We start from the raw sequence: 25,285 nt of genomic DNA on the forward strand, positions 1-25,285 counted from the left end.
ACTGGATTTGTTTTTTTAACGAGTGGATGATTAGTTCCAAAAAGTCCTTTAGACCTTGAAATGATTTGTTGGTAAAGGTATATTCACTATTCTGATGATTGAGATAAAGGTTTGTATTATAGAACAAAATAAATTTCTTATCCCATGGCAAAATTATGTACAGTGAAGTCAGTTTTTCGTAAGAAATTACACGATTGTTAATAGCCAAGATAGATTTCTTTTGAAAAATTGTGTATTTCAACAAGATTTTAAAAATTCATCATTTTTGGCCTTTCTCAACTTAATTACATAACTTTGATTGTTTTTAGAACTAAGTGGAGGTTGAGCAAAACAGCACACCTCCTCACCTAGTCGAGCTAGGTGAAACTTAAGCTTAGCTCGTAATGAGAAGGATGTTGGTGAACCCATAGAGGGCTATGCATTATGCGTATACTACAGGCAGTCCCCAGATATCGGGGGGGGGTTATGTTACAGCCTGATGATAAGCAAAAATCACCGATAACCAAATATTGGTGCTGATAACCAGATTTTGGCACCAATAACTGGATAATGGCACCTCTGTTAAGCTGGTCTCACACTAGTCATTTCTTGCTCGCGGTTTTGGCCAACATCCAGCCGATGTGTGTGAGCAAAAGTGTTGTATTGTCACACTAGGAACTCGTGGTTTCGAGGAGCCGTAGGAAAAAGTAAACAGAACTGATTAACTGATATCATGGCGCCCAAAAATTGTGGGACTGTTGCAAGATGTGCTGCAGTGGTGTATTTCTCGGAAACTTACGTGAATGCAAGAGTACGTCCTATCAGCAGCAGCCGTCTTGTTTGTTTACATTATGCTGTGGCTCGCGGTTCGTGCTGGCTGCTTCCTGTTCTGTTGGGAAGCTAAAATCTTGAGCTAAAAGCTCCCGGTTTTTCATTTTCGCCAGCAACGGCTCGAAGCTGGAGAAAAAAAAGGCCTAGTGTGAGGCCACCTTTAGGTACTTTTCAATTGCTAGAAATTGGGACTTTTTGGTGCCAGACAAGCACCATAAAAGGGATTTTGACGTAGGAAAGATCGCCAATATCCGAGTCCGCCAATAACCGCCGACTGCCTCTATTTAGGGACAATCCCTGAGGCAGACCTTAAAGGAGGGATTCAACTATCTTTAGTAGTGGCTTCATGGCAGACATGGGAACTCCCTAGATAAATCCTAAATGAATAACCCTAATATAGCATTGTGGAGCTCCAACTCCTTAATTTACTGATATTATGTTGACAATTCAGTTTGAAAGTAAAACTCAGCAGATAGTGTTGGACTTCATAATAGCCAGTTAATGAATATGAATGCTTTGTGTTGCCTGAATTTTAATGAAACCCACATGTTTCTCCAAGACAAAAAATGACATGGTCAGTTGATGTAATTATATTATACATTTGGGATATGTTTAAGTGCTTTAGTGACCCACGCACAGTAGTACTAATAATATTCCCATGTTCATGCCATAATTAGCTATCAGGTAATCTAGCCTCTGATATTTTCATTCTTCAGTCTTCACAGAAGAGACCAGGAACTTTATTACAGGCATTTGTCATTTATCAGTGGCATCGGTTAATAACATTCCATTCTTAAAGCACAGCACATGGCTAACAACATTTTTAACCAGATTTTTGGCGACAATAAGCGATTTTCAGCATTGGTAAGTGGATTATTGACATTGATAAGCCGTTTATTGGCGCCAGTAAGTGGTTAATGGCACTGGTAAGCAGTTTGTTGGTGCTTCCATCTTAAATGATTGCTTCAGTTACCATGATTATCGATGATTTTATGGTTGTGGCAACTCAGCGGGAAAACAGGTCCCTCGACATTAATTGTGGACTGCCTGTATGTAGTACATAGTACATTACAGTGTAATAAGGAAAACTGAGGCATGCAGTGTGAAAGGGGTCTAACCCTTAAAAATGGTGGTTTGGAGTTATAGGCAGGAACATGTCTGTAGATTCAAAAACCTTGTATTGGTGTCGGAAAAGGCAAAAGCAAACATCCTGTGGGGTTTACTAAGGTCTAAAGTGGCATGTTTTGGTCCAACAAGAGGTGCAGACTAACTTTAGATCAGGTGCAAAAGTGTTCTAACCCAGGAGGGTGCTGCAGCCAATGAGAGTGAAGTATCATACCTTGCCCCTCTGCTCGGCCAATCATAGCATGCCTCAAGTGTTGTTGTCAGCCACGCTGCCTCAGACTGCTTTCTCACAGACTTTAAACCAAGTAGACAAGCATTTTTCATTCTCTTTTTTGCTTTCTTTCTTCTCTATTTCCATCTCTCTCATTTTCTCTATTTCTCTCTTTTTTATCTCTGTTTCTCTCAATTTCTCTCTATTTTCTCTTTTTATATATTTTCTCTTTTTCTCTAATTGTCTCTCAAAATTTTTCATTTTTCTCTTCCTCCCCAATTTTCTCTTTCTCCCCAATTTTCTCTTTCAATTGTTCATTTTTATTTAAATTTTTCTCTCTCCTGTTCTGATTCGAGGGGGTGTCGCTGATGCCCAGGGTAAGTGTGAATGTTAGTAATGTTAATGTAAAGCAATATTTTTTAAGGCTCTACAATGATAAGAATATATTTTTCAATTTATAAAAAATTCTTATAAAATCAGGAATTGGTCACAGCAACATAATTTTTGTACAGAACTCTTCATAGTCCATATACGTACTCAAAAAATGAACCTAAAACCATGACTTTCTGGGAAAAAAATAAAGTGCAGGGGGAAGTAAATACAAAATTCCACCGTAATCAAATTTTTTTTTTTAATTTATTAAAAACTCAGTGGCATGAAAAATCTAGCCTAAACATATATGTTGATGTATAATAGCAATATATTGCAATACTTTATTTGGTATGTAGTAATCAGGAATTAACTTTGATGGCTAATTACTCAAAACTAATGTCAAGTTGGGTGGGTGAGACCACTTTCACACTACATGGCTTAGTTTTGTTATGAATATGCGAGATCTTTGAGAAAACAGTTGATTTGTTAAAATGTTCATTGGAATGCCACAAGAATATCTAGCCCATTCTAACTTTTCCTCTACATATTTATAAAGTTCCTTGCTGGTCATATGACATTAAACAGTAATATTGAAATCTAAGTAAATGCTTTTATAAATGTTAGATACATTTAAACCAGTAGTATACAGTAAACTTTTCTCAAGAATTTCCCTAAGGATACAATAACTTGAGCAACATTTTATATCCAGGAAACAGTCTGGCTAAAGTATCTGCAGTGGCGTAAATCCAATATCCCTTACAGCAATGTTTTTGGAAGAATAATTGGGACATATACCAGCTCTTTTGAGACATCTGCTATTAAAAGATGTTAATAAATTAATTCATTTCTGGGCTCAGCCTGTGTCGCTTTGTGAAATGTCCTTTTAGCACACATTTCTAAGGTAAATATCCCTAACATTACCAGAGAAAAAACTAAAATCGAATGTCAGAGTATTCTGACTCGCTCACTTTATATAAAAAGGTGTCGGTATGGTTTCTGGGGCGAGTGAAACCACTACCACAGGTCTCTTACCATTTAGAGCCATCCTTCTACAAAATCCCCCTACCTGAGAGGGCCGACACAAGGCCCGCACCCAGCTGCTACTACTACTAGCGCTCCCGACGCCATCACGAGCACCTCTAGCGGTCATCCTTTCCGTTAGCACCATCTTGCACACACGTGTTTTTTCTTTGCTGTGCTTTGTGCTCTGTTTTTTGGATTTATCCTCACCATGGAACTCCAAGCCATCGCTGCAGCTAAGTTAAGTACTGCTAAAGTGTTTCACTTAATTTTAGCCAGCCAGGGACCCGTTTAACCGTTTTTATTTAGGTTATAAGACAGCGCCTCCTTCAGCCTGGTTATAGAGTCGTCCCAGGCGGCTCGTCCCACGTGTTTCATTATTTCATGCTTTTTCGGTCTCCCATACCGTTGTAGCTTGAATTTAGCAGTATATATGCCTACATTTTTGTGCGTTGTGCAAAGATTTTACCATTTGATGTGCTTTTACTAGCTTTCACGGGGATTCCTAGCTCGGTTGAGCTCGTAGCCTACATCGCTCCTTAGCTCAGTGTTCATGCATGCATGTTCCTATGTTTAGGCTCCTTTAGGACATCTGTCTTTACTTTTAGGCCTGCCACCCTGGCCGCCTCCCTCCGTTCTCATGTATCGGCAGAGGCCAGCTCCCGAGTTGTTCGGCGCCCTCCCTTCTTGGTTGACTTGTCTAGCTTCTCCAGGACATTGCTTTCACTCTATCTGCTAATTTATCTTCCTCTTCCCCATGTTGCATTAGGCTATTTAAGCATGCTTGAGACGGTTAGAGGTAGCCTAGGCCACCTCAGACCGCCTGGCCTGTCTTACCACGTGGTCTTACCACGTTCATGGCGAGCCAGGCGATCGCCACGAGCCTGCTACTGTCCCCACACTCCCCCCCCCCCCCCCCCCAAGGGGGGGTGAGTACCGCTCGCTCACGTTGCCCATGGCAACCATCCGAGCTCCCTCCCTTCTTTCCCCTCTACACGGGGGGGATATGGGAGTTTGCAGGGGGACATCCGAGGCTGGCTCAGCTCATACCGCTCTCACCCTTTGGTTCCAGGGGGTGTCTCCCGTGCGGTCGGTCTCGGCTGGCCACCCGGCTCGGCCGCGCTCGGACCTCCTCGGTTTCCGATCAGCTCTCTCTCACCCCGAGTCACCACCCTCCCCACCACTCCGGCGGTGGATCCCCTTGGCTCCGCCAGTCCTTAGGTGTGGTGACTGAGAGAAGCCCCACCGCATGCTCCTTCCACATGTTGCCTTATTCTACCTTATATTAATTTGTTATTGTTTGTTTATTTTGTTTTCGCTAGCCGGCAGAGCTACGCTCCCCCGACTGGTTTTTTACTAGCCTCCTCGTGCTCCTCCCCGCTGTCCTCGTACTCCTCGCTCCGGCGTATAGGCAGGTAACTGGTTTGGTGAATCTCCTTATTCCTGGTAACACTGGAATTGTACTGAAAACTAGGCTACCAGCTCTATCAAGACACCCACCACTCATGCCGGGAGAGCAGGGGGGAGGCTGAACCCCTATATCAATCACTCCGGTATCCTCCGGTGTTATAATATATCACTTCCTAGACTTAGTCGAATTAGTTAGTGTCGATACTCGTGTATCTGTTCACGTACAGGCCACTCATTGCCAGGAATCTGGCTGTAACGCTGTCCTGCAGGACCCCTGTGGGCATGAGGTCTGCCGGACCCATGCTGTCTGCTCTATTCGCTACGGGGACATAGCAGTCTGGCACCACGAGAGTTGCTCAATTTGTTATGATCTGGTAGATCAGTTACCTCCGGAGTAGTACTGTCGGAGAACAACTGTCATGTATAATTTGGCCTATATGTATACAGTCCTAATAAGTGATATATCTATATTTAAACATATATTTTAGTCTTCCTAGCTTAGTATTTATACTAACCTTCTCTTACAGGCTGCTCAAGCCATCAGGGACGCCGCGACAACCACCTTGAAAGTCTGGGTCGGCGGGTTCGGGAGGAACGTCACCAAGGGGCAGCCCTACATCCTCGACAAGAAGATGGCTGCTCTGATCTTCCCCGGCAGAAAGACGACCTCCTACATCGACCCGCAAGCGACGGCTCCGTACATCGCCACCATCCAACATCAGGTGGCTCAAGCCTTGGCGGACCCTGGGAACTCGGAGATCATTGATGACGTGGCAAATCTCAACTTGGACCTCAAGCCCATGGCGGTAGGGGAAACAGGTAGGACGTTAGATGAGGCATGTTTGCTAGGGGCTCAAGGGCTACCCTTGGGTCATTCTGGATCGTCTTCCCCTATCCCTTCTACCTCTTCCTTCCAAGGATTTTCGGAGAGTAAACTTTCGGTTAGACCGAAGTCCACCCAAGCTATCCCTAAAGTTAAGGGAAAGCGGGAAACAAAGACCCTTGAGAAGACGCTGCCTAAGAAGACAGCGCCTAGCGGTTCTCATAAGACTCTGGCTCACCATCCCGGAGCAGAGAAGCCCAAGTCGTCGTCTTCTCACTCTAAAGGGTCCAGAGGCAAGTCCTCGAGGGACAAGGTTAAGCTCCTGTCTGATCCTGAGCCTTCGACCTCTACGGGGACGCACCCTAAGACTCCTGGCGGAAGCAGGAACCTAGTCCCTTTGACTCCGACGCTTTCACTGCAAACATCATGCAGCAAATGGGGAGTCTAGTTGGAAACTTAGTCCAAGACAAGTTTCAGGAGATGCTCTCCCACATCTCATCTTCCTTCGAGGAGTCAGGCCAGTCGATCCGGAACATTTCGGAAAGGCTGGCCAGTCAGGAGAACCTGATCGCAGGTCTCCGGTAGAACCCAATGGCAGTTCTCCCCCAGCCCGGTGTGGCAGCTCAAGCCATGCCGGACTACAACACCCTCCCCTCCTTTATACGGCGAGCAATCCTTGGAGGGTCTCGTCCTGTGCCCCCTTTAAGGACGGGATGCTAATGCCCCCTTTAAGGACGGGATGCTAATGCCCCCTTTAAGGACGGGATGCTAACGTTGGCGGATTGTGGTACTCGAAGGCTTGAGGACTTCGAGTTCCACCCAGCTAACTTGCAACCCCCCTTCATTGGTTACGCCCGCCTTACGGAGGCAGCTATGAGGAGGGAGGATAAGATCCATAAAGAGACCGTAATCTTCGGTCGGGATCAGGCTCAGTGAGATTGGCTGAGGAGCCTAGAAGAATGGGAGTGCATCAACACCAGGATGCAAGCCTTCAAGAGCGCCTTTACCATATTTGTGGTGGACGGAGAGACCCCCATTTCGTTCACCACAAAAGTGGTGGAGTTGACTCTACAGGCCGCAATGAGGGACGAACCGATGCCTCAGCTCTGGGAAACGGAGCCCACGTCTCTCCTCCTCCCAGGTACGGAAGATCTTTGGGCAGATCTTCCAGCCACCTTCATGGTAGGGAAGCTAAAGCCGGATTGTGCAATAACACAATTCAGCGAAAGGCTCCCCAGGCTCCCGGACAACCTCATCCAGGCTGAGTTTGATACAAGAACCAGGTTAGGGAGGTCTCTCAATACCCTGGTTATGACAGAGGTTTCGGCCATGACTTATGGTAACGAGCCTCTGTTTAAGCTGATAGCCAAGTCACATCTACATACGGTACAATGTGACTTGTACGACTTCGTTGTGGCAAGGCGTAACTGCAGAAAACATGTTCTGCAGGAAGCCACCATCCGCCATGAACCTAAACAAGTTGCTGGCGGCTTCGATCTGGGGTGCTGACCTTCTCCCAGAATCGATTGTCAATTCTGTTCAGCACGAAGCAACAAGACTCAACCAGTCTTAAGGTTCGTTGGGACCTTTCAAGCAAAAGGAAGCCGGAGTCGACTTCCTCAGCTAGAAAACCTAAAAAGCCTAGGAAATTCCAGCCTTTCCAGGTTACCCAACAACAACAGTTTGTGCAGGCAGTGCCAGTCTCCCAAGTGGCACAGCCTTCCACTTCAAAGGCCCAGCCTCAACAGCAATTTCTGCTGTTGACTCCTCAGGGCCAGGCTTCTACCTCCTTCGCGGTCTCCCCGGCCTTCAACCCAGTGTTTGAAGGCCAAGCTTTCCAACCTTTTAACAGGTTTGGAAGGGGCAGCAGGGCTAGGGGGTGCCTTTCGCCAGAGAGGTGGCGGAAGAGCAACCAGCCGGGGAAAGCACCTACGAGGAGGGCGCGGGTCTCGACCTGCCCCAAGCCAGTGAGAACCCTCAGGTAGGAGGGAGGCTGTTCCTTTATCAACACAGATGGGGGTTCAGCAACTGGGCTCAGAGCATTGTGTCCAAAGGCCTAGGGTGGAGCTGGACCAAAGGTCCCCCTCCATCCAAGACCTTCTATCAGCATCCAACAACGGAATTGATGGAGTATGCCCAAGAGCTCCTTCAGAAAGGAGTAGTGTCAAAAGTCAAGCATTTAAAGTTTCAAGGTCGCTTGTTCAGCGTGCCAAAGAAAGGCTCAACCAAGCGAAGATGCTGACTATCTCACAGGTGCGGACCTTACTTCCCCGTGGGGCCGTCACCACCTCTATCGATCTTACAGACGCATACTATCATATCCCAGTGGCAAGACACTTCCGCCCGTACCTAGGTTTCAGGCTAGGGAACCAGGCATTCTCCTTCAAGGTAATGCCCTTCGGGTTAAACGTGGCCCCCAGGGTATTTACGAAGGTTGCAGAGACAGTAGTTCAACAACTTAGGTCCCAGGGGATAATGGTAGTTGTGTATCTAGACGATTGGCTCGTTTGGGCTACAAGCATCGAAGAGTGCCACAAAGCAACGGTCAAGGTAATACAGTTTCTGGAACATCTGGGGTTCCAGATAAACAAGACCAAGTCCAGGCTGACACCGGACTCTCGCTTTCAGTGGCTCGGCATTCAGTGGGATTTAAACTCCCACACTCTATCAATTCCATTGTCCAAGAGGAAAGAAATAGCCAAAGCAACAAAGCAATTTCTCAAGTGCAAACAGACTTCCAGGAGAAGCCAGGAAAGAATCCTAGGCTCTCTTCAATTTGCCTCAGTAACAGACGTTCTGCTGAAGGCAAAACTAAAAGACATAAACCGTGTATGGCGCTCGAGAGCAAACAACAAGTCCCGGGACAAATTGTCAGCTATACCGGCGATACTTCGCAAACAACTCTGCCCTTGGGCGGAGGTCAAGAATTTATCAAAGTCAATTCCTCTCCAGTTCCCTCCTCCAGCATTAGTTATCCACACAGATGCTTCCCTAAGCGGCTGGGGAGGGTACTCTCAGCACAAAAAAGTACAAGGGACTTGGTCCCTTGCATTCCGCTGGCTTCACATCAATGTGCTGGAAGCTATGGCGGTATTCCTCACTCTGAAAAGACTTCTGCCAGCCAAGGGATCTCACATCAAGCTGGTATTAGACAGTGCAGTAGTAGTACACTGCATCAACAGAGGAGGCTCCAAGTCAAGCCATGTGAACCATGTCATGATAGCCATATTTTCTCTGGCATCCAAGTACAAATGGCACCTATCCTCCACTCACCTAGCGGGAGTGAAGAACGTGATAGCAGATGCCTTGTCTCGCTCAGTCCCTCTAGAGTCGGAGTGGTCTCTGTACAGGCGTTCATTCCTGTGGATCTGCCAGCAGGTTCCAGGGCTCCAGGTGGATCTTTTCGCCACAGAGTGGAACCACAAGCTTCCCTGCTATTTGGCTCCCAACCTGGACCCTCTGGCTTATGCCACAGACGCCATGGCCATAGATTGGAATCAATGGAAGAAAGTATACATCTTTCCTCCAGTGAATCTTCTACTGGAAGTTTTGAGCAAACTCAGGACTTTCAAGGGACAAGTTGCCCTAGTAGCCCCCAATTGGCCCAAGAGCAACTGGTTCCCACTCCTACTGGAATTGGGTCTCCGACCTCAACGGATTCCCAATCCCAAGCTGTCTCAAATAGTGCAAATGAAGACTGTGTTCGCTTCCTCAGAAATTCTCAAAACCCTAACTTTATGGACTTCATGAAGTTCGCGGCTAAAAGGGATGCAGATATCGATCCTCAAAACATCCTATTCCTAGAATCGGATAAAAGAGAATCGACCCTTCGTCAGTATGACTCAGCCGTTAAGAAACTAGCCAAATTTCTGAGGGGAACCAAATCTCAAACCATGACTACCAACCTGGCTATTTCCTTCTTCAGATCCTTATTTGAAACAGGTTTAGCAGCCAGTACTATTACTACCACTAAATCAGCTCTAAAGAAAATATTCCATATTGGTTTTAAAAATAGAATCTTCATCAACTCCATATTTTTCATCTATTCCTAGAGCTTGTGCTAGACTCAGACCAGCAGAAAGGCCTAGCTCAGTGTCATGGTTCTTGAATGATGTTCTCAAACTGGCCTCAGATACTGATAACAACTCATGTGATTTCTTACCCCTCCTGAGGAAAACATTATTTCTTTTAAGTCTGGCCTCAGGAGCCAGGGTATCTGAACTGTTGGCTTTATCTAGAGACTCAGGTCATATAGAATTTCTACCATCAGGAGAAGTTCTTCTCTCTCCAGATCGTCAATTTTTGGCCAAAAACGAGGACCCTTCAATGAGATGGGTCCCTTGGAAGATCCTCCCTCTTCCTCAAGACCCTCCTTATGTCCAGTTACTGCCTTACGAGCATATCTTTCCAGGACAGCCATGAGATCCTCTGGCACCATTTCCTTAAAAGGTATTAGACAACAAATTTTATACTTTGTTAAACAAGCCAACCCAAACTCATTCCCCAAGGTCCACGACATTAGGGCAGTAGCTACCTCAATCAACTACTTTCAACATATGAATTTTGATGATCTGAAAAAGTATACAGGCTGGAAATCGCCGACAGTATTCAAACGTCACTACCTTAAATCCTTAGAAGCTCTTAAATTTCCAGCAGTGGCAGCAGGAAACACAGTTTCCCCTGACACTGCTTAAGTAGTTAAGTTAATTAGATCCAGATCTCCTTTCTACCTGCCTCACTGACATCCTTCCTGCAATCCTGCCACCATGTACCCCTTTTTAACGCCTTAGCTGCCAAAAAAGGGCACTTATTGTGATGTTTTCCTTATTTTTATGTTAGGATTACTCACACCTGTAAATAATCTGTTATATTGTGTCTAGTTTTAAGATTAATATAAGTTATTATGGATAATTTTAAGTACAGGGGGTCCTCGAGTTACGACGTTGATCCGTTCTTACGATGCATCGTAACACGAATTTCAGCGTAAGTCGGAACATTGAAAAATACCACATGATTTAATGTAAATACCTATCAATAACAACGAGAGAACAATTCCTTACCTTTATTAGTTTGATTGGCTGACTGGGATACGCCGTTGATTTTGTTCTTCCAACCAAAGCACCAATAACCTTTCCATTTCAATTATTAGACCACTACGCTGCTTAGTTATCACTGTCGCTTTCATAGGAGCAGATCCTTTCACATGTTCAACGATGCGCTCTTTATCTTTGATAATGGTAGCAACGGTCGAACGGCTAAGGCCAAGCGAGCGGCCAATGTTTGTTGGCGTTTCTCCCTTCTCGGATCGCTTTATAATGTCCACTTTAATTTCCATGGTGATGGCCTCTTTTCTTTCTTCGATGCACTACCATCAGAAGAGTCCGCCTTGCGCTTGGGAGCCATAAACAAAGAGCAAAAAGTTACAAAAACGATACAACACGAGGGAGAGAGAGGCAGTGTAAACACCAAAATGGCGTATGGACGAGGACTGAGCGTAGCGAAGCGACGCCGTCCTCTCCCCCACAAAGCGTATTCTTCCGCCGTGCGCCTGGAACTAGTTCGCGTTTGTTTACGTTGCTTACGACGCTAAACCGCGTAAGACGGAAACGACGCAAAATATTATTTTTTTATATTTTTATGGGGGCGCGTTCGTAACCACGAAACATCGTAAGTCGAGACCAGCGTAACCCGAGGGACTTACTGTATGTATTATTAATCTTTGTAGTCATAAGTTTTTAGATTATAGTACTTTTTTATCAATTGTTTTTTATTCTTCCCTTACTCATGGCCATTTCTCTGGTACTATTTCACGAAGCGACACGGGTTGAGCCCAGAAAAGGGATTTTGACAAAGGAAAAATCTATTTCTGAGCAAGGGCCCGTGTCGCCCAGAGAAATCCCACCCTTCCTTACACCCACCCTTAGGCCCAAGCTTGACAGTCTAACTCCAAGGATGACCGCTAGAGGCGCTCGTGATGGCGTTGGGAGCGCTAGTAGTAGTAGTAGCTGGGTGCGGGCCTTGTGTTGGCCCTCTCAGGTAGGGGGATTTTGTAGAAGGATGGATCTAAATGGTAAGAGACCTGTGGTAGTGGTTTCACTCGCCCCAGAAATCTTACCGACACCTTTTTATATAAGGTGAGCAAGTCAGAATACTCTGACATTCCATTTTAGTTTTTTCTCTGGTAATGGTAGTGATATTTACCTTAGAAATGTGTGCTAAAAGGACATTTCACTGGGCGACACGGGCCCTTGCCCAGAAATAGATTTTTCCTTCGTCAAAATCCCTTTTTTAAAAATTAATTCATTGACATTCTGTGTAGGTTGTTATAATGAGAAATTAGCTATGGGAAAATTAGCATGTTGCATTTTCTCATGGAACAGCTCCACCCTTAGAAAAGGTATTTGTATTTGAAATTATCAAAGCCCTTGCACCAATATAATCATTCACCTACATTTCTGCTGTGACCTCTGAAGGAGCAATTTTTTAAATTATGTAATTTCATAGTACATACATATATATTATTGTCCCTGTGGAAAAGCTTCATTAGAATCCAGTGGATATAAATTCCAACCCCATTTTTTAATCTTATAGCTTGTGCAGCCATAGTTTAGTCCCATTTGTCTAATTATCAGTTATCTTGTTGCTTCAGTGATAAATTGCAATTTGGTGATGCATTTTCTCATGGAAAAGCTCCATACTTAGAAAAGATGTTTGTACTACAGTGTTCCCCCCTTATTCACGGGGGATGGGTACCAGACTCCCCCCCCCCCATGAACAACTAGAACCTGGGAATAGTTGAAAAACCCCGCAAAACGCTGAAAAAACAGGTTTTGATGACATAGGAAAAGCCTATTTTTGGTAGTTGCTGTTGAGTCCTCAAAGAATTTACCCTCCATGGTGTGTGCCATCACCCCATGGTAATCAGACTAATATCAAAGAAATATCTTTTAGCCTGGTCTTGTAGCCAGGTATTATGCCATAATGATAAAAACTATGACAAGTGATAGAGTATAATGGACTCAAAGACAAGAAGGCATTTCATCTTGTCTTTAGCAAAGCTGTACCCAGTTTCCCATGTCAAAACCTGTAGAAGTGACTATTGTGCATGTGCAGCGGCCATCGTGTTTTATGATCGAACCGGTTAAAAGACCAAGATCCATTACTCTATTGGTCAACGCAAGATGAACCTTTTACCCAAATCCCATGGTTTTTTGTCAGGGAAGCGGGAAGGTTTTGAGGACTCAACAGTGACTACCAAAAATAGGTTTTCCCTACGTCAAAACTTGTTTTTTTTATAGTGTAGTCACTGTTTTGTCCCCAAAGGAGCATTACAAAGAAAGTGACAGGTGACGAAAAACAAGTGTTCAAAAAATTTTCATCCCAAATATCCTATAGTTTAAAACTAAATCATCTCAGGTCCAATGTTAAGCCACTAATTTCAGTAGAAAAGATAACGGAACTAATTAATAGGATATACTTTTAGTTTAAAGTTTTGTGGTGACTTACCTAAGTATGATGGCAACTGACTTTGGTTGCAATCTTGATGCACCTTCCCCCGCGATAGTCAATATACCCACCCATTAGGGAGACCCCTGGTTTTTTGCTATGGGCCTTTGTGGTCAGGACTAATCGTACCACCTACTGATTCACAGTGCAGTCGAATTTTTTCCAGCTCATGGTGGTAGTGTTTTAAGAATACTGACTCTGATGACCACTCAGTACATTCAGAAACCTCTTCGAATGATACATTTCTGAAGATGGCCAATGATGTACTTACTTTCCTAATATCATGTGATTTAGAAAAGGAATGCGGGTTAACCTTTTTAATGAGGGACACCAAAATTATTCTTAGCCTTTGTAGAGAAAGTGGTTTGCTCATGCTAGGGTGCAGGGAAGTTGGACCCTCTGAAATATTTGCCGATCTCTAGGTAAACCTTAAGTGCTTGAACTGGGCATAATGTTTTTCTGCTAAATTGAGTTTTCTTATAAGAATAAGAGATTTCCTCTTTACAGGATTTTCATTCTTGGCCAGGGATGATGGCCCAGGGGACAACAAAAAAAAAATGTTGATCAGCAGTTTGCCGTGATAATATCTTCCCGTCCCCCCTTGAGAGAGCCCAATTCACTAATAACGGGCTCCTGATGCTAGTGTACAGGAAGATCACTTTTTGAAGCATGCAAGTGGTGGTTATGTCAGGTCCGTTGAGTTGAGGAGTATATAAAATTTTGAGTACCTTACAGGCAGTCCCCGGTTATCGCCGGGGGTTCCATTCCCAAGGGGCTGATGATAAGTGAAAACTGCCATTAACCGAAACTCAGCAATTTTTGGCACTTATGGAGCCGTTAGCCGGTTATCGCCGCCATAAGCACCATTATGGCTCCTCTGTTAGGTATGTTATGGTGCCATAAGGCCTTTTGGTGCACCATAGGACACCTTATGGCACCGATAATCGGAACTCGGCCTGCTATGGCGCCATAAATTGCAGATTTTATGGCACTAGACGAGCGCCATAAAACCGGATCACCGATAACCGATTCCACCGATAACTGGAGACTGCCTGTATTCAGGGACAAAGTAATTGGAAGCCTTTTGGGAGCGGGTCTTTGTAGAGAAAAAGACCGCAGAAGGGAAGTGACAACTTCTATAATGGAATCAATCCCGAATCCATAAAGCAAGGGTTCTGTTCGCAGCCTTGTATACTATAATTGTTGTTAAGGTAAGTACTATATCTTAGTTTTACCATTGGGACCTACAGCTTATTGTGGGATCCCAACCCTATATATTATATCGAGAAATGAATTTCTATCACCAGAAATAAATTCCTCTGGTTCTGTGTTAGCCGAGCCAAGAATCGAACTTCTGACCACCGGATTGGTAGCCTAGTGCACAATCCACTCATCCAATGATTAATTTATAATTATTGTAACTGCAAGATTATTAGTGTTTCTATAAAAATCTTGATTGGGCTCTCATTCTGGATATAATCTAAGCATATTTTCCATACGAACTGGTACAGGCGGCCCGCGGTTAACGGCGCAATCGCTCAGTGGCGAATCGGTTTTACGGCTGTCGTCAAAAATATTCACGAAGAAAATAAGGTATTTTTACGGCACAATTTTGAGTTAACAGCGCTGCTAGCGGCATTGTCTAATGAGTTCATACATTTGTAGAAATGCCGTTCAGACCATAAAGGTTATGCAAATTATTTTAACACATTTTATGGAGAGTTATTACATAGGTATTAGGGTAAAATTTATACGATGCTTTTTCATGTTCGTTCATGTAAGCCGCCGTCTGCCGCTCTTCTGAAAATATCGAGTTAAAAAAAGTGCAAAATTAGCGATCAATGTGTCAATTTTTTAAGGGGGCCGGCCGGAAACCCCTATATACAGTGGTATAGGGCGAAAAATGCAAAGTCATGAAAAAATTCATGGAGCTTCATATGGCAATTGAGAATACGTATACGAAATATTTCGTCAAAATTCCTCTTACTTTCGTAGTTACAAGGTAATAGTAAACATAACTCAATAAGCCTAAAACATTCATCCATACAAGAAAATGCAATATTTCTTCTGTTATCGTAAATTTGATAATTATTGGCAAAGAAACAATTGTGAGGAATGGCATCTGTACAGATTCCGTGGCTCGCAGAAGCGAGTATCTGGTTCAACCATGAATCAGTGCGGACCATAGACTTCAAGTAGATTATACGTTCGAGTTTCACCTCGTGACTTTCGCTTGCTTTCACGTATGTTTATGAATGTTTCGGCAAGAAGTTCAGTTCATCAGCCAATGAGGAAAAGACAAGCAAAACATCTCGCTAACATACAGACGAAGAAAAATCGCTCAAGCATTATTACAGAATATCATAATATACGCGTAGTTAGTGAAGAGAGAGGGGAGGGTTGCTTAGTAACGCCCCCTTCTTGCCTGACAGCACACGTCACACTATGCCCAAGGCTACGATCTTTGAGCAAAGAGATCTTCATTTATGATAAATAACATAGTTTTGGTTTTTTAATACCCAAAATGGACTATGAAATTCATAATAATCATGATTTATTAAATTGTCTTTGTAAAAAGAGAGTACATCTTCGAGTTTCACCTCTGACATTCTCCTGCATTTATGTTTGTTTATCTCTGTTTCGGCAAGAATGTCATCATGCCAAAGAGGAAAATACAAGGAAAACATCTCGCTAACATACAGAAGAAGAAAATTCGCTGTAATAAGCCGAGTTAGTGAAGGGGGGGGAGAGAGGGGGTTACGTAGGAAGGAGTGCCCCATCTTGCCTCAAGCAGTGCCCCAGGCTACGATATATGAGCAAAGGGATCATCATTATGATTAAATTATGATAAATAAAATAGTTCTGGTTTATTAATACACAAAAAACAAATATACATTCATAATAATCATTATTTATTAACATTGTCTCTATAGAAATACGAAGGAAAAACTTTGAACGCCCGTATCTCAAAACTATACTTATTGACCTTCAAAGTCTATCTCCTCACTTAGTTTTAAAGCTATAACATTGGAATTTGGTATATAACTCAGAAAGATTATAGAACAACCAAAAATAAAAGAGCCCAAACCCTTTTTTCCAATTTTGTTTTGTCTTTTTTTTATAATTTTTTTCTCTTGATTTATAGGGTTTATTTTTTTACCATATTGAAAAAATTCATATCTAGCAAAAAAATGACTTTTAGAAAAAAAACTCTCCATTCGATTGGAGGTCTACATCAGGTCTATATATGGTAGTAATCCCAGGTCTTAATATTAAATATCAAGGAGGAGATAGAATTTGAAAAGTGGTTATTTTCGGGATAAATCGCCCCTGGCGTCACAAAACCGAAGGTCAGAGGCGAAAATCATATGTGGTTTGGAGATGTCCAAGTCACCTTATTAAGTGGTATGAATGTCAAAGTCCTGTCGTTAAAAAACGGCATTAGCCGGCCGGCCCCCCCTTAAATTAATGTTTTTGCTTTCATGTTTAAAATGTGTATGAAAATATATTACGTATAGGGTATTTTTATTTTTTTACATAAATATGATACAAATTAAGGCAGCCTTTGTAACTACGCTCCACGCTGTCAGGGGATGTTTTTTCATGTTCGTTCTTGTCCGCCACTGTTCCGAAAAATGCATGGTGTTATTTTATTAATTATGCATCTTTTCCATTAATCATTTGAAAAGTCATACATTACTTAACTGTATCCTATAATATTGTATGTATTCTCACATTACTGTATTATAAAATACTACGGCAAATCTAAGCAGTATTCCCATAGAGCAGCCAATGTGGTTTGAAATCAGCTGATGGCAAATACGAGTTTGTTTCGCCATATTTAACGCAATTCTGAGCGAATTCTTCTTTGCTTCTAGTTAGCATAAACGAATATCTAGATACTTGCCTTATATGAGACAAGGTTATTTTTCCTTATCAACGTGTTTTTAGGTGAGGAAATATGAATTGAATATGTCTTGTTGTGAATGTGAACTACTTTTTTTTTTGTTAACAGATTCATTGGCGGCATGTTTTTTGCGTAAAAAAAATTACGTGATTCCGTTCGCAATTTTCCTTTATATCATCGTAATACAAACTTTACGTTATTTATCTTATATCGGTGTGAAACCAACAGTAAAATGTGTTCTTTCAAGCACAGTAGTTTTGATTAAAATGATTTTATCTCAATTTTATCTATGGTTGTGTTTGATGGCATACGTTTACTGGAGTTTTATCCTTGTTGCCGATGTATGATAATAGTCATTAGCAGCTTGATCAGTATTCTCAGCTTCAGTTATAACTAGGTTTAAATTTAACAGTATATTTCCCGATTGATCTTTGATCTATAGCGAATAAAGTTATTTCATTAAGATATCTCAGTTCTATTCTACATAACGCCATTTATAACAACTACGGTAATAGTGTACTGTAGTACGATGATTGAAATACAAGCCAAACAGATGTTATCCAATTTGGTTGTACTTAGAAATGAGCATAACGTTAAAACCATACTTTCATCATTCTCTTTTGCTGTTATTGAACTTATGTAACTAAAAATGGGATGGGATAAAGGTTTAGGCTATTGTTTTTAATTTTGGTTCTCTCATAAAATCAGACTATCGTAAGACGAATTATCGTAACTTAAACACTAAAGCTACCCGTGCACTGTATAAACCTTATTATATCTTTACATACTCTAGACACCCAAAGGATTAAAGCTAGGGTTTTTTCACTTTACAGTGTTTTGAGAGGAAGATACAAAAGGCCGAGAACAGTATCCTATCACATTCCCAACCATGTATGCTGAATTATAGATAAACTAGCCTATATAAAACCATCATATCATTACTAACCTTCATGTTAGGTTATTTTACCTTATAAGTAAATTAACACTTACTCTGAGACTTAACGCATAGTATCTAATTAGAATTACAATTTCAACACTTAATTTTACATGTTATTTAAAACCACCACTTAAAATGTAGCCCCAAGTTTAGACTATTATCCCATTTGGCACCTGTTGCCAATTTTTACTAGCCTTAGGATACGTATTCTAGGCTAACAATTCAGACTAATATATAGTGTTAATAAGGGTTTACTACTTAACACTAGGAATTACATTGGTACCTCAGGATACAAAATTAATCCGTTCCGAGGCGGCCTTTGTAACCTGAGTTTTTCGTATCTTGAACCGCATTTACATGTAAATTGCCTAATTGGTTCCAAGCCCTACAAAAACACCCCAGTAAATTTTATAATAAAGCTAAATTGACCAATAAACAATGAAATACAACAATTTGGACCATTCAATACCTAACTTAAACTACATATACTACTAATATGTACTACATACTTGTAAATAAAGTGTATTAGTGTACATGGTATACAAGAAATACTGTATGTACATACGTACGTATTTAGTAAAATGTGGAAACTTACCTTTCGAGTGAGGTGATCTCCAAAAGTGGCGACAGAGGAGGAGGACAAATGGCAGAAAACCTGAACATTTAACTTTACAAAACACATTAAAAAATGTCAGGAAACATTAACACTAAACTTTACGAAACACATTAACAAATGGTAGAAAATGTTAACACTTAACTTTACGAAAAACTTGAAATGGATGCCAGTCCGTTACGGAATTTATCAGACCACCCACGAGAAGCCTTGAAGTCTGGGGTTGCCGTTGATGTCCCTTCTCCTCCATCGTCTTCGGCTGGGGCAATCAAATTGCCGAAAATAGCGCTGGCCTTCTGGCAGATTGCCGTCTCAGTTATCGTATCGCCAGTGATTTCTTTGTCCTCAATCCATAGTAGAAGCGTCCTCTCCATCTCATCATGCACGTGGCTCCTCTTGTTAGAGAAAATAGTCACGCCCTTGGAAGGTGTAGCTGCTTTGATGGCTTCCTCCTGCTTAAGGATGGAGCCTATCGTCGACGGATTTCGGCCATATTCCTTAGCGATCACACTCAACCGCATGCCAGCTTCATACTTCTTGATAATCTCCATTTTTGTCTCCATAGAAAGCATCCTCTTCTTTCCGTGAACTTCAACAACTTTCTTGGGACCCATGACTATACTGTACGTAATTAAGTTATGTAGTATACTAATTAAGTTCTCACACAACACGATAAATAGTACAATGAAATCACTAACACGAATTTACGTTAACAAACGAAATCGTATATGTGAACGAACGAATTCCGGTATACTAACTAAGTTCTCACACAACACGATAAATAGTACAATGAAATCACTAACACGAATTTACGTTAACAAACGAAATCGTATATGTGAACGTACAATAATGCTGGTGCGAAGCAATGGCCGAAGTAGAACGCCTTTACGTAGAGCACGATGGGAGAGATGCTGACCAATAAGAGAGCAGGATCTTATGGCGGTGACTAGCATCAGGAACCAATGGGAGAGTGGGAGGATGGTGGCGAGTCTACTCAGTTGGCAGCACGTGAGTTTTAAAATTGTTCTCGGCGGTCCTGGCGAATCTCAGGACTTTACAGCAACAACCTTTCGTAACCTGAATTATTTTCATATCTAGAGCCAAAAAAATCTTTGTATTTGCTTTCGTAACTTGAATTTTTCGTAAGCTGGGACTTTCATATGTCAAGGTACCACTGTACTTTGCTTGGTTTATTTCGATCATGCTAAATATGTATGTCAAATAAAATTAAAATGGTGTAGCCTGTTTATCAACTTCTAGGCACTTATCACCAAAATATTAGGTAACTATTTGGTCAGTGTTATTTGAATCACCTTTTAAGATATGTAATCTTAGGTTACAGACTTCCAATAATAACTATCCTATAGTAGATTCACATCAAATGTGCATCTGATGTCTACTAGGCCAGTCCCTTACAACGCTCCTGATTGGCTGTTGATAAGCCTATCACAGGGCTGGAAACTTCAGTCTCTCTCAAGAGTTCACATAGGCAGGATGTATGTTCCACTTCTCCTGCAGGATACTTTTGAAAAATATATCCTCAGGAGAGGTGAAGCATACATCCTGCCTATGTGAACTCTCGAGAGAGACTGAGAGTTTCCAGCCCTGTGATTGGCTTATCAACAGCCAATAAGGAGCTTCGTAAGGGACTGGCATAGACATCAGATGCACTGGTGATGTGAATATACTATAGTTTAAAATTATTTGTCCTAAATCAACTAGGATAATAGCTCATGTAGGCTAATGCCTAGGAAATTGTAGACACCGTTATCTGAAAAGATTAATTAAATTAATAATACATTATGGAGTAGTTCTTTAGCTAAAAAACTTCCAAAAGGAACAAAAATTTTTGTTAAATTCTCGCTTTCGTACAGAAGGCTAGCCTGATAGTGTATCGTGCCGACCACGTGCTGTACAAACAAGGGACTGGCAAACAAAAACCAGTTTCCGTATTCTCAATAAAAATTTTGTTCTACAGTTTTTAACCTAAACGTTGTCAATAAATCTTAAAAATAAGCACTTGACTTTCAACTTTCGGGGATTCCATGATTCTTGGAGAACACTCTTGAAAAAAAAAAATTTCTCAATACAGAGGAGCACTGGCTGAATAGACCTACGTCTGTGTTGACTAGAGGAGTAATGGATCTTGGTTTTTTAACTGGCACAATAGTCACTTCTACAGATTTTGACGTAGGAAAGTGGGTACAGCTTTGCTGAAGACGAGATAAAATGCTTTCTTGTCTTTGAGTCCATTATACTTATCACTTGTCATAGTGTTTATCATTATGGCATAATACCTGGCTACAAGACCAGGCTAAAAGATATTTCTTTGATATTAGTCTGATCACCATGGGGTGCTGGTACCCACCATGGAGGGTAAATCCTTTGAGGACGAAACAGCGACTACACTATCAAAACTGCCTATTTTGTTAATAGAAACTCAAGAAAAACCCACTAAATTTTTATATATTTTTAATAGTTTTATCACTAAAAGTGCATTTTATGATGAAATTGATAAGAAAATACAGTAATTTGTGAATATTTCTCATAGAAAAGTACCGCAAATAGGCTAATTTCACACGAATATGGCCCATAGAGGAATCTGCGAATAAGGATGGTTGACTGTATTTGAAATTATCGAAGCCCTTACACTAACATAATCATTCGCTTACATTTCTGCCCTACCTGTGTAGGAGCAATTTTTTTTTCAGTTAATATGTACTTTCATAGTATATTATTGTCCCCGTGGAAATGCTTTGTTAGAATCCATTGGATAAAAATTCCAACCCATTTTTTTTAATCTCACAGCTTATGCATCAATATTTTATTCCCATTTGTCAAAGTATCAATTATTCTGTTGTTTCAGAAAAGGAAACCTGAAATAAATTGCAATTTAATTAACTCTTCATTAATGTTTACCCCTAACCTTGACAATGCATATCTAATTGCTTGTCTTGGTACTCTGTTGAAATGCTTTTCAGATCTGAAGGTATCTGATATAACTTTCTTATATTTGACATTGCAGTACATCACCTTTTCGTTTGTAAACTTTTTATATTTTACAATGATGATAATTTCCTCAACCAGTCTTCCCAGAAACCCAAATGTGATCATACTCAGACTGAGAGAAACATTGTCTAGTGGTCCAATGAGAAATAACACTTATTGATTTCCCTCAAGACTCACCTTCCAACTAGATCTCACTCGTACCTGCTTTTTTGTACCTACTGATTTTTTTATTTGAATCCTTATAGCACCTGTATCCTTCTCCAGTGATGAAGAAATGAATATTGGACAATTTCTTGCAGACTTCAGTAACAGGAAAATATTCAGTAGGAAGATTGAGAAAATTTGTTATGAATTAAACTCGCCTGATGCAGTGATAATTTTCAGTAAATGTCTCAAAGAGGGTCTGTCTAAAGAATACCCAGGTGTTTTCTCTAGGCCATTGAAGTACGTATATTGGTACTTTTACAAGCTTTCCCAGCCTTTAGTTGGACAAGACTGCTGAAGAGCTGTGATTTTATTCATTAAAAGTTAGTACAGTGGGCTCCCCGTATTCGCAATCTCCAAATTCATGGATTTCTCTGGACCATATCTACCCATTATTCATGGGAAATTTGCCTATTCGTGATATTTTTTTATGAGAAATATCCAGAAATTCCTGTTTTTTTGTTTTTTATCAATTTCATCATAAAATGCAGTTTTTGTGATATAACTACAGGGGGTCCTCGAGTTACGACGTTGATCCGTTCTTAAGATGCGTCGTAACACGATTTTCAGCGTAAGTCGGAACATTGAAAAATACCACATGATTTATTGTAAATACCTATCAATAACAACGAGAGAACAATTCCTTACCTTTATTAATTTGATTGGCTTGCACACTGGAGAGGAAGCTGCGGTGCTGGAGAGACTGGGGGAGGTTAGTGAAGAGAAAAAGAACCTCCAGAAGTTGCTGGAGATGCTGAGGCAGGTGATTCTTGAGGTGAGCAGAACATACTACTGGAGATGCTGAGGCAGGTGATTCTTGAGGTGAGGCAGAACATACTACTGGAGATGTTGGGGCAGGTGAGTCTTTAGGTGAGGCAGAACCTACAGAAGGTGCTGGAGATACTGGGGCAGGTGAGTCTGGGTTAGCAGAACATTCAGAAGGTGCTGGAGATTGTGGGGCAGGCGAGTCTGGATTAGCAGAGGCAGCTGAGGTAGAGGGTACAGGATCTCCTGCAGGCCTCTCTACCTTCTTAAAATACTGCTCCAGGTTAGTCTGAACAGAGAGCGACCTCTTTTCATCCAAGATCTCCTTGTAACAATGCATCAAATCCATGACGCCTCTGGAAACCCTAGTGAACCTGTCCAAGTTGGGATCCTGAGCCTCAAAAGTTGACAACGCTTGCTGCAACTCTGCAAAACCTCTTATCAAGTCCTGCCTTGTAAAAGCCTTAGGCTCTGGGGTGGGTGCTTCTTCTTCTTCCTCTATCATCTGCTTCTCCAGTTGTATCAGGTCCTCAGCAGATAACTCCTCGCCATGAGACTCCAGCAGCTCTGTAACATCATCAACCTCCATCTCCAAATTGATTTCCTTACTCAGGGCAACAACGTTCTTGACAACTAGCTGAACTGTGTCCTCAAACCCATGGAAATCATTCACAAATTGAGGACAAATTTTCTTCCAGACACCATTCATGTTTGTTTGCTTAACCTCCTCCCAGGAATTAGCAATGTTCTTTACAGCATCAAGGATGTTGTAGGATTTCCAAAAGTCCTTCAGAGTCAAGTCCTTCTTGGTTTCAGTTGCCTGTAAAGCCATAGCAATTGTCCTTCGTAGGTAGTAGGCCTTGAACGAAGCAGTCACTCCTTGGTCCATAGGCTGTAAAAGGGCCGTGGTATTAGGTGGAAGGTAAACCACCTTGACATTAGGTTGAAGTCTCCAGCTGGGCAGGGTGTCCAGGGCATTGTCCAGCACTAGCAACACCTTAAAGGGGATACCCTTGGAGGCGCAATACCGCTCCACACTTGGAACAAAATGGTTTACGAACCAGTCCACAAACACTGCAAGTGTCACCCATGCCTTCTTGTTGGACTTCCAAATTACTGGTAGTTGACCCTTCCAAATGCCCTTGAGTGCCCTTGGATTTTCAGCCTGATACACCAACAAGGGCTTCAGTTTGAAGTCGCCAGCAGCATTACCCCCAAGAAGTAAAGTTAGCCTCTCCTTGCTGGCTTTATGACCGGGTGCTGACTTCTCCTCCTTGGCGATGTAAGTGCGGTTAGGCATACGTTTCCAAAACAAACCTGTCTCGTCTACGTTAAACACTTGCTGAGCAGAATAACCCCCCTCCTTAATTATCTCAGACAACGCTTTAGGAAATTCACTCGCTGCTTTCTCATCCCCACTAGCAGCTTCACCTTGCAATTTAAGGTTATGGTAATTGGCCCGAGCCTTAAATCGCATAAACCAACCCCTACTAGCCACAAACTCTTCACTTTCACTTCCCTCCCCCTTTTCTTTTTTCAACGCTTCAAACAATCTTTTCGCCTTCTCCTGGATCACCATAAGGCTGACTGGGATACGCCGTTGATTTTGGTCTTCCAACCAAAGCACCAATAACCTTTCCATTTCAATTATTAGACCACTACGCTGCTTAGTTATCACTGTCGCTTTCATAGGAGCAGATCCTTTCACATGTTCAATGATGCGCTCTTTATCTTTGATAATGGTAGCAACGGTCGAACGGCTAAGGCCAAGCGAGCGGCCAATGTTTGTTGGCGTTTCTCCCTTCTCAGATCGCTTTATAATGTCCACTTTAATTTCCATGTTGATGGCCTTTCTTTTCTTCGATGCACTACCATCAGAAGAGTCCGCCTTGCGCTTGGGAGCCATAACAAAGAGCAAAAAGTTACAAAAACGATACAACACGAGGGAGAGAGAGGCAGTGTAAACAACCAAAATGGCGTATGGGCGAGGAATGAGAGTAGCGAAGCGACGCCGTCCTCTCCCCCACAAAGCGTATTCTTCCGCCGTGCGCCTGGAACTAGTTTCGCGTTTGTTTTACGTTTGCTTACCGACGCTAAACCGCGTAAGACGGAACGACGCAAAATATTATTTTTTATATTTTTATGGGGCGTGTTCGTAACCACGAAACATCGTAAGTCGAGACCGGCGTAACCCGAGGACTTACTGTATTAAAAAACCAGGTATAAATTTTTTGTGTGAGTTTTTTTTGAGTTTTACCTACCAGAATAGGTGGTTTTCAGTGTTTTTATAGGGGTTCCAACTACATATTTGCGGATTCTAAACATTCGCGAGGGGGCCGGGTGTGGTACACATCCCCCATGAATACAGGGGGACCACTGAACAGTACATATTATATAGATAATAAAGACCGTCTGTTTAATAAACATCATATTTTGCTAGGAGCCCCATGTCCTAGCTTCTCTTGATTGGTGTGTCTTGCACATAATTCATTTTGCAAAGACCAGAATGACTTTTGTGTATGGGAATAAAAATGCTTTCTCTTGTGGTGAATGTTTGCCTAAGGAGTATTGGC

General features: G+C 42.0%; 1 protein-coding gene across 2 annotated transcripts in view; it reads left to right on the forward strand.

Annotated features, from left to right (window-relative positions):
• The window catches only part of LOC135196143 (equilibrative nucleoside transporter 4-like), a gene marked incomplete in the record, with an annotated part of 265,861 nt that overhangs the window by 169,416 nt on the left and 71,160 nt on the right, over positions 1–25,285 (forward strand).

Source organism: Macrobrachium nipponense, chromosome 17, assembly GCF_015104395.2.
Source record: "Macrobrachium nipponense isolate FS-2020 chromosome 17, ASM1510439v2, whole genome shotgun sequence".
Taxonomy (NCBI): Eukaryota; Metazoa; Arthropoda; class Malacostraca; order Decapoda; family Palaemonidae; genus Macrobrachium; species Macrobrachium nipponense.